Source organism: Zophobas morio, unplaced genomic scaffold, assembly GCF_036711695.1.
Source record: "Zophobas morio isolate AGI-343-1 ecotype UQ-CSIRO unplaced genomic scaffold, CSIRO_AGI_Zmor_V1 ptg000024l, whole genome shotgun sequence".
Lineage (NCBI taxonomy): Eukaryota > Metazoa > Arthropoda > Insecta > Coleoptera > Tenebrionidae > Zophobas > Zophobas morio.
Genome location: NW_026972129.1, coordinates 6,706,059 through 6,723,163, shown reverse-complemented (window position 1 = coordinate 6,723,163; position 17,105 = coordinate 6,706,059). Strand labels below are relative to the sequence as shown.

Sequence of the window (17,105 nt, the reverse complement as noted above, 5' to 3'; positions counted from 1 at the left end):
TAGAACAAACACGCATCGATGTGAAAGACACGATAGCAAAGATTTCACTTACAAATACGCTATGTTTGTGTCGGAACCCAATTTCTAATATATTAGTGTAAAGTTTTATTTTTTAGGCTACGTGAAATGGATCAGTTAAATCAAAAAGTTCTATTAGAGACAATTTGTAGAAACTCAATTAAATATTTGATTATAATTACTGTGGCGTCGCGCCGCAGGCTGTTCGAAGGACCGTATAACCGTGTCGTACACGGTACGAACACGGCAAGAAAAGAGTGTTGTTTTATAACTATATATTAATAGTGTGTAAATGTATGTACAGTTTGTCGACCGATCGCGTGTACTGCGAGGTGCGTTCTGTCTGGGTCCGTACCACCCCGGTGCCGTCGAAGGGTGGGTGGTGGGGTTGTACCGCTCTTGTGCCGTCGAAGGGTGGGTGGTGGTGTTGTACCGCTCTTGTGCAGGGCTGTACTGCGCAATTACATTTTTAATGCAACATTATACATACCACCAGGTGACGGACTCTAAGCTAGTCAGATATTTTATAAACTGGCCGTTAGTTGATTACAAATTATTTTCATCTCATGTTATTCAAAGGTCATTTACTCAGCCAGTTCTGTCGTCTTCAAAGAGGCGTCTTTTTATCTCTACTTCAAATATTATTTATTAAGTACAAAATATTGCGACAACAAGATTTATAAATGAGTTATTCTGTAGTTGCTTTACTTTCATGACGTAGTTTTTATTATGTAGTTTCAGTACAAAAATACTGTCAACTGTCTGCATGAACTAGGATTTTACTCCGATTAAGAATGTTAAATACTTAAATTTGGAACAATGCTTTAGTTTAAGTTTGATCTAACGACCGAAACTAGATTTACGTCCAACGAACTCGTATTTTAATTTAATAAATTGTCACGTCATGCAAAAAGAACTACTTTTTAAAGCTTTAAACGTGTTCTGAGAATCTCCAAATGTTTAAATTTACTCACTGTGTTTGTTTGCAATAGAATCCTTCTTTTTGTTTTTTACTTTTTACTTCCCGGGCGTAAGCTAAGGAGATACGTATAGTAATCGAGTCCATCGGCCGAATTGCTACTTTCATATGTTTTCGACTAACCGTAAGTTGTTATAATAACTGAAATGGTTAATATAGATTATAAAATAATGATTATTTAAATTTGTCATGGATTCAAACTAGAAATTCACAAAAATTATTTGAACAAATATAGAAAATAACTTTACAATTTATCAAGCAGTGACAAATTAAATTTTTAATAACAGTGATTGTAACTGTACTTCCGTATAATTGTTATTGACACCGACTATAACTTTGAAATGTTTCATTAAAACGTCAACATAAATAAATAAAACAATTTATTGATTACATATTGTAACACAAAATTCTACGAAATTTAATAATATACTTACTTAATTTGATTCGCATTAAATACTAATGGTATTGTCACAAATTTACACATAATCTTTACCCATCCTGCCTGTACGCAGTCACATTGATAGCTACAAACTAAAACTGAGTCCACAGTCTTGACCATTTTCTTTCTTGTTTATGTTGCTGTTGAAAACTTCTTCAGCTTTGATCGCACTATACACTGTTTTATTTTGTTCTCATATTGCAGTTCGTAACTCCATCTGTTCTTTACTTTAGAGTTTTTCACTTTTCGAGTTCATTTCAGCTCGTACGTTCCACTCAAGGAGTCGGTGCTGTAACAAACTGAAAAAAAGTTTTAAATTAATATGTATACTCGGTTTGGAAAGCATATATTTATATTAAAGCTATCTACACGAGGTAAAATATTTTCTAAATATATCTGATTTATTCTGTGATAAGAGATTGGATATTTTATTTTCAACTATACCTATAATAGTGAGAACTGATAACCTAATATTTACCAAAAACTTATTTTTTTGAGCACCGTAGATAGAATTTGTTGTTTTCTGTTTGTCTATTTGAATTCACACCTTATTTTGTTCCACACACAGACCGTATAGTGCCACAATAGGTGTTTCTACATTGGTTCTTCGTTAATTACAAAAAAAATATTGTTACTTTTATGTATGTGAAAAATTAATAACGTTTGCATTTTTATGCAATGAAAATGTATTTGTTCATTATTTGAAATTCAGCGGACGTTTATTTTGAGTTTGCAATATTACAGCTTTATATTTATATTTTAAGCGTCAGCAACGCACTCGCCAGTATCTCCCGTACTCATAGCTTTGAAATATCTACTAAATGTACACCACCATTTTTCATTTATTTTTCTTGCGTCCTCAACGACCAGTAATAATAACCTGACGGAACAAACGTCTGTAGTTCAGAAAATATTCTGCATGGTATATTAAAGGCGAACTTTTAAGTACATGTGAAAGACTCGAATATCATTTTAGTGATTATCTTTTGTTTTCAAAAATTAAACCTGGAATAATATTTTAGTGTTACGTTTTACATTGACAATTAACTGTATTTCTTAGTTATTATATTTAGTACAGGAAAAGATACATATAGTGACTACGTTATTATTCCTTCTTCTCTACAGATTTAAAAATAAACAAGTTAATTTACATTTTACTTTGATCTGAAACAGATGTTGGAAAGGCAACGATTAATTGCGAAAGAAGCAAAAGGAGAATACAAAAATTGCGTCAGTAATAAACTAATAACTGAACTTATTTGAAATACGAGAAAGTTCAGAAACACGGTTCTTAAATTTGAAACGTATCTAATTATTATCTATTAAAAGTGCAAAACTTAAATATTCTTACAGTAATTTTTTATATTTTAACAAAAAATTGGTCAAAGATTACTACAACAGAACTTTCCTTACTCTTAAAATATATCTAATCCGACAAATCCAGAAAATTATTAAATTTGATTTTGCGATTTTCGCTTTGTGATAACTTCTATAAATTAAAAACTAGCGGTATAAATAACACCTCCGCAGACTCTGTGCCATAGGAGCGCAAATTCATTCTTGGAATTTGCATCCCCAAGTAGGGACAATTAAAGCAGATAACCGCTAGGATAAAATGTACTCTCAGCACTAGTAACAAGCTTAAGTCACGTTTTTATGTTTATACATCGAAAGAATGTCACGTATAAAATAGTTTAATTTGAATGAGATGGTCTCCTCAAAACAGAGGACTAAAATTATTAATTAAACCACAACCGTGCAAAATATTTTAAATATTTATAATTCTTACTTTAATATTATTAAATAAAGAACTACGTATTCTCTCGTTTTCGAGAAAATGGGGTGACTCGTTCTTAATATGATCAATAAAAAATTAGAGAGTGATTAATTTTATTAAATTTATTTTATTTAACGAAAAAAAGGTGTTACGGTGGTTAGATAGATATATATATATTTTGATTAAAAATTTACCATGCTTATAACAACTTGAAAACATGTGTAAAATTTCACAGCATTCGGTTTTGCGGACTCAAAATTAAATTGCAAAATGTTGTTATATAATTTTGATTTTGTTCCAATAATGTGGACGTTTCGACTAAAAATTCATCTATACGTGTAGGACTATGTTATTGTATACAATTTAAAACCCATTTACTATGTACAATTTTGAAGTGACGTCATCACATTAGTGGTGAGGATGATTAAACAAAGTTTGGTTAGCGTTTTATCATCCACATGATATTCATAATGCACATAGGTATAAAATCTGACGACAATCGGTCCAGTAGTTGCGGAGATTATCTGTCTAACAAAAATCGTCAAAGACGACGGACAGACAGACAGACGGAAACGCGTGACCTATTTTTTTCGTACTCTAGGGGCATCATCCATCCAAAATATAAAAGCAACTAGCCGCCCGATGGACTCTCTTACAATACTTCCTTAGCTTACGCTCGGCATTGATTCATTCGGGAAGTAAAAATTTGAAAGCAAAACAATAATAAAAAATAAAAAATGTATAGTTATTTCAAGTTTAATACACATCAGAAATTAAGTCATTTATACTCATACTGTATGATACTTTAAGAAAGTGTGAACAAGTGCATGTGAACGTAACAACCTGATTATAAATTTTAAGCGAAAGATTGATTACATTGATATTGATGTGACATTTATTCCAACAGCGTAAGCTTTTGTGTTGATGTTATTTCAGTTAATCGTAAAGTTGTCGCTAATCAATCATTGTTATCTCAGTTGTGATATTTGAGTTTTATCTACAAACGGTTTTTACAATAATTGTGTTTTTCCAAGAAGCAAATACATAAATTTACTCTTAAAGTACATTGATAAATGTCAAAAATGACAAATGTAAAAATAAAAATAAGATTTTTAAAAAGTAAATGCGAAGTTTCGAAGAAAATTGGTAGAAGTTTAATTAATTTTATGACGTAAATTGAATTAAATTAGAGTAAATGTTCAAAATGTTGCTCACTTGTTGTTTGTATTGATGAGGCTGATACGTGTTTAAACTCCATATTAATTTTAATAATAATGAAAAAACTTTCAGAGTTTAAATAATATATTTGTAGTCACTGCTACACGTGTTTCGGTACACAGTACCGTCTTCAGGCAGAAGAGAAACTTGTTGTAAGCATAAATGAGTTCTTCATTTGACCCCGTTTATCACATGCCTGAACATATCTGCATTATCGTCTATGTCGTTAAAATAGTTATTCTGTTATTCTCAACCTTAATTCCTCTAAATTGTTGTCAGATTTTCCATAAATAGTGTTCTTTAAATACGGTCAAAGAAAAGTCTACGAGAGGAACACGGTAAGAGGTCGAGCGTCCTCTGATCTCTTGCGGTGTTCCTCTCGTAGACTTTTTTATTAGTATTTCACTTAATGATCGGATTCTCAAAAAAAAATCGGTAGCATTTCTCTTATCCTCTTAGCCGAATGCGCTGTAGCCCCGTCTTGTTGAAAATAACCTACTCCCATTTAATCGTCGCGAAGTTGTGGTATAAAAGTCTACCAAAATTTCTTGCTGATATCTACAATATGCAAATACGGTTCAGAGAAGAACTGTTTTTAATGCAAAGATTATTTATTTCTCCAGGAAACAACAAAAAGCAAGAAAACAAGACAAGGTTAGAAGGGACGTTTCATGTGACAGTTATTAATGTAACAGCGAGATTGATACATGAGTTGACGTAAAATTTAAAACAGAATTAAAAATTAAGTAGTTTGTAAGGATTTTAGTTATTGTCTTTTGGGTGTCTACTTTACATATCCACAAAATTATCGGCAATTAAAATTAATTTTAGAGAAGACAGGATAATGACTCGCTAACAAATTTTATTCCTCACCGGTTGTAATAACAGCTTACAAGTCAGACAACCTGAAGGATGGAGAAATTTTTCGTTGAAGTCATGTGTTTCAAATATTCAAACAAATAAGGAATTTGTAAAATACGTTTTCATTTTTAAAAAGATAACAATATTGCTACATGAATAAATTTAAAATCCATTTGGAACGTCAGTCTGAACCTACAGCCACATTGGTATTGTTTGAAACAAAAACACAGTTTTATTTATTCCGTTAAAAAAAATAAAAGCTTTGTGCCCACTATTCACACATTTTAATAAATTCATACTTTTTAAATAATTCAGTTACAAAGTTAAATGCATGCTGCTAAAACCGTTTATTGTTTCAAATTTTCTGTTGCTACAAAGTGTGGCATTAAGCAGTTTTTGTGCGGTTTATAATAAAAGCAGAATTTCGGTTAATAAGTGTACTTGCCTACCTTGCTCATTTACATGCGAGTAAATCCTAATGTGCATTCTGTATTTTAAAATACGTCATATGAAAACTGCTCGGAAATTGGTATAAGCGAAATGGTGATTTCACAGCAATACTTGTTAGGTTGTTATTACTAGCTTTAAAAAACTTCGAAAGACTACTAAATAGTACGGCATTTCATTATATTTCAAATGGAAATCTATATATAATTGTGCAATTGTTTTGTGCAAAAGGTCGAACGGATTATTAAATGGAACCTGAATTTAAAAATAAATCTTTGAATATGGAAAAAAGCGTATATGAAATTTTTTCATTAATAAAACCTTAACTCATGTGCAACTACCCAGTTGACTTTATGAATATTTTAAATTAAATGGAAATTAGATTTTTGTTTTTCAAATACACCCTTCTAAAACAGAGGCATAAATAAATTATTCTTTTATAAAAGAGTATCAAATTTGAGCGCTAAGGTATGTATAATCATTAATCAGTAACCACTAATGAGTATTTATTATACAAGTGTTCTATAAGGCAAATAAGTCGCGAAAAAAATGTTTAGCCACGAGAGCTTGCTCGAGTGGTCTAATTTTTCTTAAGGGACTTATTTGCTGTTAAGACACGACTGTAATATAGTCATAGGCATAGTTTTATCCAACACCTCCTACAGTAACAGTACTTAAAGCATCATGAAAATCTCAAAAATTCAATATCGTTAAAAGCTGCTAGCCTATGAATTGGTTCCCGTGTGGTTGCCACGACAAATTGTTTGTTTACGTCAAATTGAGAAAATTTTTGAAAAAGAAAACGGCTTCTGCACTCGTCATACCTATTGATCCAAATGGAAAGAAAACGTGCTCTTCCGGAAACTATTGCGAAAGATGTTTGTTACCGAAGAAATCCAGGGACGCTTATTACAAGGAATTAAATTACTTCAATAACTGGAAGCAAGAAAATAATGTTTCTGGTGTAAGCAAAGACGTGCTGTTGGGTTACTTTGTTTAACGTCAGCAAGAGAGTTGCGGCCTCTTCAATGTGGACAAAATATTCCATGTTAAGAGCGGCATTAAAGCTTCACGAAAATGCAGATATTTCGCAATATGGCCGATTGATCGCTTTTTTGAAGAAGGAATCTAAAAATCACAAGCCAAAGAAAGCACAAGTTCTTGAAAGAGAGGATATTCAACACCTTCTATGTAGTAGAGGCACCTAATACAAAGTTTTTGATGCTGAATGTAAGTCGATTTTATTATTTGAGAATAATGTAATTTAATTTTTTACATTACAGGTGGCACTAACTTTTGGTGTATCAGGTAGCTGTCGATGTAATGAATTAGTGACAATGTCAGTTGATAACCTAAAAGATAATGGATCCTATATGTTGGTATCTGTACCAGATACAAAAACAAATGTTTCAGGCAGCTTTACTATCATGAAAGAAGGATTTTCTGTTAATGTGCTGGATATTTGTAGAAAATATATGTCTCAGCGACCTAAGAATGTTTCTCAGACCAGGTTGGTTTTGTGCTACAGAAATGAGAAATGCACAGTACAGCGAATCGGAATAAATAGGTTATCAAAAATACCATCAGTAGTAGCAGATTTTTTGAAATTACCAGAAACAGAGTTGTACACAGCACACAGTATGAGACGCACATCAGGAACTTTACTATTTAATGCTGGAACTGATCTTGGTATGCTCTAACGTCATGGCCGATGGAAATCGACAAGCGTGGCACAAGGCTACGTTGAAGAGTCAATTTTCAGGAAAATGATTATTGCAAAAAAATCCAGTGTTGAGACTGAGAAGACAGTCACTGTTGAGATTGAGAAGACAAAACCAAATGAACCTGGGAATAACACTGAAATGACAAACAAAGAAGCAAATAATGTTTTACCTTTCAATATAAATATTAATCTGAAGCTGGACAAATGATTCATATAATTCTAATGCCGGCGTCTAAATAAAACATTTATACTCCGCCGGAGTATAAATATATGAAAATCATAGTGGTTGTCAACCATAGTAACCATGGTAAGTGAAATCAAGGCAATTCCTTAATGAAGCAAGAAGGTAGGAAATAATCATTTCAAAAGAAGATTAATCGTTTGAAAATAAAATATTGTATTTCATTCGGAGTTTAAGTGACTTTATGTGACTCGTATGGACTTAATTCGCCTCGCTATCGCTCGGCGTTTAATCGTCCATACTCCGTCGCATAAAGTATCACTTAAACTCCTAATAAAATAATAGTATATTAAAGAACGAGTTTCATAAGGCAAATATTGAGGCACGAATCCAAGTTTATAGAACGAGCGGCGAAGCCGCGAGTTATATAAAGGATGAGTGCCTCAATGGCCTTATGAACGAGTTATTTATACTATTTTTTCTACCGCACACGTTTTTTCCCAAAATTTAATTAAAATTTGCATTTTTTTTAATCTGGGGACTTTTGTCGTGGTTGGTGATGGGTTGGTCTGACACTAACCACGAAATATTTGAGGTTCGAATTTTCACAACAACAATTGTAATTCGAACCAATTCGAGTTTTCGTAATTTAAAATTGGTTAAAATGTCTTGCGAAGAAGTTACGCGTCCGGAAACGTGGGAAATTTTAAGTTTAGATTTGCCACTGACATTCACCTGACATTTCTCGTCATTGCTACCAATCTTACCGATCTAAATTACACCAGATCTATTAAAGAACGCCTTTCCGCTATTAACGAACTGCTGTGACGTCATTTGCGTGCGTTAATAGCTCTATTAGAAAACCAAAAAACGTGGGCGGTAGAAAAATATCTATTATAAATAGGTATTAATATTAAATAAGAGTATGTTGTTGGATATCATATCCACAGAACCTTGAAAATGTACTAACACTTCAGTTATCTTTAAAAATGCAGAAATACACATAGCAACTCTACATATACTTGACAGTTCAGTTCTAGATAACATTTGAACTTAAAGATTCAACATTTTTTGACAGGCAACATAGTCAATTTCGTTTACTAAATTTGTACATGACAGTTCCAACTTAATTACGCAGATCTGTACGTCGTAATAGGTGAAAATTTGCATCAGCAATTCTATAATAATTCGTATGGACTTAATTCGCCTCGCTATCGCTCGGCGTTTAATCGTCCATACTCGACACATAAAGTATCACTTAAACTCCTAATAAAATAAATATCTATTGTTTGCAATGCAAGATCAAGTATATTAAACACACATGACTACAAAAAACATATCATCATATTTTGCCAACTTTGTAAAGAAAAAATTAAAACGATTCACTGTATCATTTCGTCCTGTAATTTCCTGGTACAAACTGAATGACTACAAAACTCGACATGATAGGGCAGACAAGCTATTCAGAAAGATATACAACAATTGCGAATCTTATTACAGTCATATTCCCTCAGGCTTCTTAAAAATACAACAACAAATTGTATTGAAAACGAACAATACTTGCAGAACATTACGCTAACAAACCCATTCCCATTACAACATTATTGTAACGTGCCTAACATCCTAATACAAGCAACTTAACACGTACATATCAGAACAACATTTCCAAATACCTGTAGTTCTCATGGAAATTAAGATAGTGCTAAATAGTCAAAAAATTTCAATTCCACCTTTAATTATCTTCAATATAAGTGTAGTACCAAACAATTTGTTCAGTCAGTAATAATTATTATTACTGTCAAAATTCAAAAAGTTATTGTGTTAAGAACATGTTATATTATTCGTAAGTTTTTCAAACAGTTTCATCTTGATGATTAGGATAGGTTAGCACAAAACAGGCTAGATCAAAGTGGAATAAGTGAGATGTCAGGTGACTCATGGATGAGTGATCAAAAGTTACGCGAGACGCTGTGAGTGGGCAAAATTAGAGAACAGAAGCAGACCAATGTGGTATTTACACAATCTCGAAGATCGTTTTTTTTTTTTGTTAACAGTTTGATGAATGCAGATACTTCCTTGGTCCTATTAACCATAATGACTGAATACTGGTTGTTTCTGGGTGAATGATGGGTCTATAATAATAACAGATAACTCTTGTCTTGTATAGAGTATTTATATGTAACGTACTATGTATGAGCCTGACCAGGCTGCTTAAGATAGCTTGATCAACATGATTAATAGTAGACTGATAGCAGACTAAATAAAGTAAGGATGATCAGTGACTGGTAGTTACGTGAGATTTGTGTGAGTGTAAAGAGCTTAGACAGTCGCTTCCGGATTAACAGTTCTTTAGGTTGCAAGTGGGCTAAAACTATTATCGCTTCCGAGTATGAAATTTGTTCACGAGTACCTACTATAAGATCGATAATATTATTTTATTATTATTCCCCACACACAAGACTAACACATGATTTTTAAAGCTTACGAAATAGTTTAAAACCAATTTAATGCGGTAATTTAAATTATCCCACCCGTTTGAATGGAATAAGTACAATTTAATCTACTGTCGTAGTTAGAGTGTATAAAGTATTGAGCCAAAAATATATAAAAATATACTAACAACGTATGATGACAGACAATCCAATAACTTCTGCAACTAACACAAAGTAAAACAAAAATATACTTAAGTACATTTAAACTGAGCAGCTATCATTAGCATAAATTATCTTGTATATAATGTTTTGTGGTTGCCAGTAAACGGATCCGCGAAATTGATCCATAATAGGCGTACTGACGTACAACACCGGACATCAAGGTCGAGCGTTTATTATACGTGAACAATAATAATTGACCGTTCGAGATTTTCCATGGCATGGAAACTAAAAATAAAAAACAACCCTAAAAACTTAAAACACTTTTACCAAGTTTCATGTAACATCAAAAAGGAAATAAAACCAGCGATACAGCGTATTTTCAAATAAATTCGGAGTACACTCTATATTGTCTATACTCCAATTAATAAGCAATCGAAAGACGAAAGCTCAGTCGCAATTCTCAGTGCCTACATTAGCATTTTTTTGATCGTAGGGATGGTCATACATATATGGTATTAGTGGTGCTTACGGTGCTTGGGGATGGTGGTGTTTTTGGTCAAAATTCTAACGAGTGTTGAGCCATTGAGTTTACCGTATCTAACGCATAAAAAGTAAATACAAACTTGCGACACGGCTTTTTAATGATCGTAAATATACCAAAAATGAGACTGCCAAATGTCAAAAATGGTTTTTAGTGCTTAGATCATGGAGACAAAAAAAAAGGATAAAACTATTATTTTAACGATAATAATACATACATCTAAATATAACAAAAGTTCATGTTTATCAAAAAATCACAAGAATATAAGTGCAAGTAACAACCCACCCGCTTGTTTGCGTTGAAGAATATAAAATTCTAACTTTCAAAAAGCAGCGGATACAAAGATATTATGTGAGTTATGCGAATAAAGAAGTAATCTAAACTCACGTCTTTAAAATACCTACAATACTGTATTCGAAAAAAGTATGAATTGCAAAACTGCAAAAACAGTACATAAAGAGATTTACAATCTTAACACATCAATAGTAAAATAAAAAGAGACTTCGTTGGTTACTGTGCGCTTGACATCATGAATTATTTCACATTTACGTCCATTTAAACTAAGACTTTGCGGTCTGCAAAGCAGAAATCGCATCGTTTACATTGAATAAGTAAAAGAGCATTGCGTCCAGGTGGATTTCAATCCTTTTTGTAAAACAGAGCTAATTTTCTCGGACTTTCGTCTTTATCGAGCAAAGCTTAAAGCGGAAAATTGAAACTGCGAGCTGCAACGGTGGAACAGACCATGCGGAAATAAGTTGTGAAAAGCAACGGTGAAGAATTTACTTCCCCGAAAGAAGTTTTACCTACAAAAAGTTGCAGCTTTTCTACAAATTTATCTTTGGTGCAGTAATTATTATCAGCTGCACAGTTTCATTTCAGAAGTTATGTCCATATATCATCTCTAAACTTTTAATCTGAATTTCATTTGATGTGTTTTTAGTTTTCCTCTTTCTTATCTAAAATAATATTTAGTTAAATTTTCATTTGTTACATTAAATTTTTTAAAATAATAGTAATACTAATAATCGTGTCCAAATGAAAACTTTTAATTTGTTGTTGAAGAACAGCAGTTTATTTGTTCAGTCAGCTTTAAACAAATTATTTGCGTTTAGTTTAAAATTTCAGGAGCCTTTTGAAAGCAGAACAATAACTTTAGCACCTGTTTATTAATGTATCATAAAATCCTTTGTGAAATGTGAATTTAATTCGTAGATATTTGGAGGAAATTTCATTCGAGACATGAAAGTTTATACAATGTGTATATTTCAATAAAACAACAACATTAATTTCCTGGGGTTACAATATAACGTAAAATGAAGAATTCTGAAGCGTTTGTTTCTGTAGGTACGGTTTATATATTTTTAATTATACAAAAGCATAAGACAGACTGTTTTTAATAAAATTCTCTAACAAGGAATTTCTTAAAAATGACACCATTATTTAATTTGTGCTAACATCTTACCAATTACAATGAATCGAAAGGCAGAGTTTTTACTTGTATTTCGAAAATGCCAGGTACCAATATTCCAATAAAAACGGAAAAAACTATTTTTTTTAAATGTTGACACTATACGTTTTATTATACGATTTGCTAATTGTTTTATACTTATTAATTTACTTTTATTTATATAGCTTCTTCATTTGATCTTTTGTTTTAGTGTAGATGCTATTTATTGTTAACCATATTGCATTCAATGTTTATGTTTGAAAAAAATATCCATTTTGAATGCAGTATATGCGCTATGTCGTAAGGAAGCAGCAAAGCTTTACATTATTAGGATATTAGGGTAACTAATTGATTTTATTCTTTTACAATCTATGTACTCTACTATTTATGAGTGCGTTTGCATTAATGTGTTATTAATTTCAGGTTATCTACTCTGCCAACCAAAGTTTGTATTATCGATTTTTTATATTGTGGGCTGCTTTGTAAAAATTTAGGTACACGCCAGATCGGGTAGGCTTGCTATATCAATTTGCTTTTCAGAAATGTTTGTCTCTGTGAATACTAACATCAAAAAATTTATAACTAAATATAACACTAAATAATAGGTAAAACTTGTTAATAATTATTTATTACTCATGCCATGTTTTACTAAAAATACCATTGTCTTTGTAAACATCTTGCCGTTTTGAATTCCTTACGACTATTTTGAATAATAATTAATCAATAATTATATTTTTTAGCTTTGAGTAATAAACCGACAACCAGATTTTTATTTATTTCATGAAAAAACCGAATTCAGCAACACACTTTCTGTTTAAATAAGAATCAACTTGACACATTGATTATACTGCTGCAACTTAATTGTTGTTGCGGATACAACAAAAAAAAGTTCTGTGATTTTACTCAGTAATGCACTTTAACATTTTGAGAAACTTTGATAAAAATGACTTCGGAAATTCCTTTTTAATTTCTCTCTTTTCCCAGATTTATATGGATTAATGCGGGTATAATATTTTGTTTACCTACTTAACGTTTTCGCTTACATAAAAAACAAGCTCCAGGGACATGTACGAAATTAATTATTTAATAAAATTGTGGAGATGCATATTTCAATTTCTTACAAAATTAAAACCTTGAGTTATTTCCGTGTCAAGTAAGATGCTTAACAGAGTAACTTTTATTTACTGGAATAAATTATGAGCAAAAGTTTATTTTATTAATTACAATAGCATTTCATTAACGTGTTCTTTTGTTGGTAGTATTATACCCTATTTACAAAAGATTTTGTTGAAACTGAAAATGTTTCAAGTATTCTTCTCAAGCGATAATAAATTCAGTGATTATTTCGTCGTCATTTCCGAATCTCTAACAACAAAGTTATTATTTGTAAAGAAAGTTAAACACAGCTCGGCTTCTACAAAAGGCGGTTTGTTATTTGAATTCTATACAAATATGATGATAAAATGCTATAAAGAAAGAGAAGTTAAGTGAACAAAGAAACTTTCCACTTATTTTGCTTATAACATAACTGTCAGGAACATTCAAAACTTGGGTTGTTATCTTTTTATCGAAATTAACTTGTACCAAAAAATTATTTTTAAATTGTTGTTGTAATCGTAATTACAGCGGATGTAACAGTAAAGAAGATGAAAAATCTTTAACTGTAACAAAGTGCTTACGATAATAAATACGATTTTTCTTTTCAACATAAACGACAGGGTATCGATATTATTTTTTTGTCACCAGCATAAGCAAAAAGAATTTTATTCAGTTTGACACAAGAAATTGTCAGCTTTTGTATTCACTTCTTGTTTGCATCAAAACTTTTTTTGCTGGAATATAGAAGCACAATATTAGTTTAATTGATAATCTTGGGGTCGTTTTTATTTATTTTTTCCTTTTAAAAAACGCCTTTAATTGTATCACTAATTTTGAAATAAATTTTGTTTTAGGTGGTTACCTACATTTTAATTACTTAAATTTCTAGCAAAGGTATTTTAAACTACTTATATTGGTTGATGAAATAAATCTAATCTAAAAATAACACTGCTGAACTGCTCGAAGTTCTATGCGACATTTAGAGTACGAGTTGAAACTTTGATGACGAAGCAATAAAATTTTAATATTTTATCCAATTCCTTTTGTGCTCGTCAGTATATTTATAAAGGTATATGTTCTTTTTCTTAAAATAACTTCAAGTCTCATTAGAATAAGAAAGTCTTCTCAGTGGTGATCATCCTAAAATGCAGACGTGGATAAGAACCAATCTGCACAAGAAGCAGCTTCTGCAAAACATTCACATTACGACTTACGACAATACAAATGTCTGAATACACTCTTGACTTCTGGATGCAAAGCGGAATTCAATAAGTTGAAAGAGTGAATTGTTACTTTTAGGCACTTGGCCGGATTGTCTCTATTGTTGAATTATCTTAAATCTCTTTCACAGAAATTGTCGAGTTCCGTTTTTTTTTCTTAGGAAAAACTAGCTTATACATTTCAATTACTACATTCATATGCAAAAGATTTTATGTATCACATCTGCAATAATTAAAAAACAATTACTTCACAAAGGAAATTATATCAATAATAATTCATTGTCACGAATTTTATTATAACAAGTCAATAATAGTATATATTATGATGTAATAATATCGCATAAAATAATAATTATGGTTTTTAAAAAATGTAACAAGTTACACAGTCACATTTTTAGTAATACGAGTATAAAAATCCCTCAAACGGTAAAACATTCGTTAAAACGTACTGTTTTAAAGAGTTGATTTATTAAAAGTTAATAAAATCACCACACGATAGAAATAGATAGATAGATAACTAGGTTCTGCATACGACAGGTCAATTATTGTCATTTTTTGCATTATTAAATTACCAAATTATCTGCGACGGAATTGTGTGTGTGTCGATTTTTATTAGATAGATAATCTTCGAAATTACTCATTGTTGTCAAATTTTACAATGTTTAAAATATCGTGTAGATGGTAAAACGCTAACCAAAATTTAGGCAATCATCCCCACCAACAACGGCATGACGTCATTTCCATAACTCACAATAGTAAATATAATAATATTTAAATTTAAATGTTTTATAATAAGATACTCCTGTACTTGTAGTTTATGAATCCGTGTCGGGTTTTTACCCTAAACATCTAGATTTTGGTAAGAGAAAATCAAAATTGTATAACAACATTTTGCAAATTAACTGTGAAACTGCAAAACCGGTAGCTCTGATCTTTTGTAGACGATTTAAGATTATCATAAGCGTTTATTTTGTTGTTTTTTTTTTTTTTGTTCGATTAAAGACAAAACGATAAAGAACATCGTGAAAAAGGAATCGTCGAATTCTATCCATAATTAGTTGAATTCGTTTTAGTATCACTCAGTTTCAGATTATAGCTTCTCATAAGTACAAGATACATTTATTTGTTGATTTACCTCCATTTACTGTACAACTCATAAATATAGAGTATACAATGAGTTATGCGTACGTTAAGTGCTAAACTGAATCTTTTTATGTCATACATCATTCATCATTATGTTTTATTCGTTTCGTTAGCTAGAGACATCTAAGAATAATTTAGATAAAGTTTTCACAAGCTCATGGTTACTAAATTAAAATTGTTAACAAAAGACCAATCATAATAAGTATAATTTAAATTAAACTAAATAAATTTTTATTTACAGATATAAAGCGATACGTAACAAATATCAGTTTGTATAATCGTAGACATCACTCAAAAAGTAACTCATGCATGTACCAGCATGATTAGTCGACAATAGGTTGTAGATCATAAAAGAATGATAGCTTGTTTATCAGCTGCATTGAATTTGACATTAAAATCTCTTATAATTATTATAAATTCCTTGAACACAGAATTACTTAATAAAGTCCAAATTTAAAGCACAAAACGTTGAAATTGTCACTATCAGACCTCAAAATAATAAAAACTGAGGGCAGCCATTTTACGTATACATACAGCAGTTTATAACAGTTATGGATACACAAACTTGCTTCAACTATATGTAGCTTGTCCCTAGAATATAATTTTCTAAATTAATTTCATTTGAACATGGCCAAAGTTAATTTAAACACTAAACAACTATTATCCGTTCAGTTCACTAAACATAAATGACTTAAGAATAAAAGGGGTTTAGTATAATAACAAATTCCCTTGTATTCTTTTTAAAGAAATATTGTTAGCGTTGACGGCAGTGACAAAATTTAAATATTGTCAGTTAAGTTCACTGCGATCGAATTCCAAAGAATTCTCTTTGCAAGAGAATTTGATTCTGATAATTCTGAATTATTTTCCAGAATGGGTGTGGTTTATTATATTTGATGATCTTAGGGTAAATATCATATTAAGGGTTTTTATGTCGTTCAATGATAGTTTATTTTGTTTGAACGAATTTTTAGCTTGATTCACGCAATCGTCCATTTTCTGTGTGAGTTCATCTAAGCACAGATGACTATTTACAATTGTAGTATCGTCAGCAAAATGGATGCCTAAGGCGTCAGGTATGCAATTTGAAAAATCATTTATGTAGATTATGAAAAGTTGGGGTCCTAGACCCATATTTTACATAAAGTGGTTGAGGAATATTGCCATTCAGGTGTGTTATTTGCTGACGATCCTGAAGATACGATCGTAGAACCACAATTGCACTGTCCCTTAATCCACAAAATTTAAGTTTTTTTAAGAGAATCTCAAAGTCTACGTACTCAAATACTTCGGAAAGGTCACAAAAAATTGCACCCACATAATGTTTCTCTTTGTAACCTTTTGTTATGATATTCATTAGGTGGTTTATAGCATCTAGTGTCCTCTTTTTTCTTCTAAAGATTTTTCCAACTGTGA

The 17,105-nt window shown here is 31.1% G+C and overlaps 1 protein-coding gene across 1 annotated transcript in view; it reads right to left on the bottom strand.

Annotated features, from left to right (window-relative positions):
• Window positions 1-1,360: 1,360 nt before the first annotated feature.
• LOC135134825 (insulin-like growth factor-binding protein 7) overlaps window positions 1,361-17,105 on the bottom strand; it is a 90,020-nt gene continuing 74,275 nt past the window's right edge. Inside the window, exon 3 of the mRNA XM_064063662.1 lies at window positions 1,361-1,735. The gene's annotated coding sequence lies outside the window, so the exon portion shown is untranslated. The remainder of the gene's footprint in view (window positions 1,736-17,105) is intronic.